Source organism: Dipodomys merriami, unplaced genomic scaffold (assembly GCF_024711535.1).
Source record: "Dipodomys merriami isolate MVZ:Mamm:240054 unplaced genomic scaffold, mDipMer1.0.p SCAF_312, whole genome shotgun sequence".
Taxonomy (NCBI): domain Eukaryota; kingdom Metazoa; phylum Chordata; class Mammalia; order Rodentia; family Heteromyidae; genus Dipodomys; species Dipodomys merriami.
This window is the reverse complement of record NW_027204627.1, coordinates 1,288,184-1,290,447: the sequence shown is the minus strand read 5'-3', so window position 1 is coordinate 1,290,447 and position 2,264 is coordinate 1,288,184. Positions and strand designations below refer to the sequence as shown.

The 2,264-nt window shown below is 30.9% G+C and overlaps 1 pseudogene; it reads left to right on the top strand.

Annotated features, from left to right (window-relative positions):
* Positions 1-1,925: 1,925 nt before the first annotated feature.
* LOC138841291 (U6 spliceosomal RNA) lies at positions 1,926-2,025 on the top strand (annotated as a pseudogene).
* Positions 2,026-2,264: the final 239 nt, after the last annotated feature.

Below are 2,264 nucleotides of genomic sequence, written 5' to 3'. Positions count from 1 at the left end.
TGATTTTAAATAGTTTATTTGAAAATGAATATACTTTCAGGAGATTAAATATAGGTTATCTTTTGTTTGAGAATGACAACAATTTTTATACTACAGAACCTAGTTTTACTGAAGTACCAGTGTTTTGAAGCACTAAGGATCTTCTCATTTAATGTTTTTCTAAATTATATTTGACCTCTAAATCAAGTATTTCTAGCCTTGGTAGGCCACTTATGGATCTATCATTACAGAAACTATTTTTTGGCTGCACTAAAATCTTTCATTAATCATTAGGAGAGGGGTATTAAAAATAATCTTGTTCATTTGTAATTTTGTTCACTCATATGAACTGGTCATCTGTAAATTCAAAGTTTGAATTACAGTACTTTCTCTCAGATTTTGTGATCTCATCTTTCATTTTAACTTGCCTTCCATTTCACAATTGAATTCTGCTAATTCTTGTAAGGAATTGGGGTCCTGAAATATTATAGGAAATGAGAAATTAAGATGTCTTCAATTATTTTCTGTTGGCATGTTGCATGGGCCTTGTTATCTGATGATACAGATAACTGGGAACTGGTATCCTCGGATCCGTGGGTCCTTCAGAGGAATAATAGCTTTTAGACATCATATCAGCAAAATTTGGGTATAATCAGTAAGAATGCTTCAGAAATATGGAAAAAAACACTTTGGGACCAGCGAGTTAAAACAATAAACAGAGCATCTGAGTAAAATCCGTTATAGATTAGCAGAAAACAATACTGTTATTTTACCATGTGAATTCAGAAGATCATGAACACTTAGAAAGTATCACAAGTTTATACCGAAGATATTGCATTGATATTTTTATATTCTAATATATATCCTAAATCTAATTATTTATATTCCATTCTATTTATCGGAATAAATGTCAATATATTTGTCAAATTATCAATTCTAGTAAGATTCACTGTGTGAAATTTAAAGCCAGCACATATTTTATATTTATAAATATAAAATATATAAGTATATATAATATAAATATTGTTTTGCATTGTTGTGTTGTGGTTAGGGAATCAAAGGCAACTCTCTTTTAAAGTATTATTCCATTATCTCTACCTCAGTGTTTGGTAGAGTTAGACTTAAAACTTTATCATTTGTAGATTTACAGCCTATAGGCAAGAGGAAACACTGTGATTAAAACATTACCAATTTAAGGCCTAATATCCTGGACTTTTCCAGGAGCTATGGAAATATTTGGTGATAGAGAGTCAGTAGTGTAAGTTCCTGCCTGGTTGGATGATAGACAGGCCAGGACAGTAGGTAATCAAGCATATGAAAATTTTTTCACCTTCTTGGCTTTAGCTATTTTTGAAATGATAAGTATAATAAACAATTATATTTTGATAAAATACCTTCCATTCTGAACAATTCTGTCTGAACTGTTCATCTCTCCATGCTCCCTTCTAACTAAAATTAGTTTTGTTCCAGTAAGACAATCTATGCTGTCAGGGTAAGATATTCTGGTTGGTCTGTTCCTACAAGGAAGAAGGGTAAAGGTTCAGGTAGACATTTGTCCCAGCAAGACCTCATTTGGGAAATTTTAAGCTAAAGAAGTTTAGAAGTAGCTCTCAAGCAAGGCTTACTTGGAATCCATTAGCTCTGCAAAGATAACTCAGGTGATGAATAAGTACTTGAAAAGCCATCACCGTTGGACTTAGCTTTAAAGGCTTCAAAGTATGATCAAATTTAAAATGAAAACGACAAAATAGTCATTGAGAAAAAAATTGTAAATATGAGCAATCGACCAAATGATATAAGCTTTTCCACTATACACAGAATTTTAGAGAAATAAGATCAATCGCATTTTAAGGAACAATAAGGGTTCCTTGTTACAAATAGGCAACCATGGATATATGCCTGTATAAAGATTACATCATTAAGTACTTAAATTTAGAGGGTACTACATGCTTCAGCAGCAGGTCTACCAAAATTACAATAATACAGAGATTAACATGGCAATTGCACAAGGATGATATGAAAATTTGTGAAGTATTCCATATTTTTCATTTTTCTGATGCAAGAAATATAAAAACAGTTATTAAAAAGTTGATTACAAAAATACAAGTGTAACAATACATGTAATTCATAGAATTAAAGGTTAGTTTGACATCAGTGTATTAAATCTTCACCTTAGAAAGGCCTTTATATATCATAACCTTTACAAAACTTGAAATTAGATAACATTGTCATTTTATCCCAAAGAAATAAAATAATATAAGGACCTAGGAAAAAAAGGAATCTTA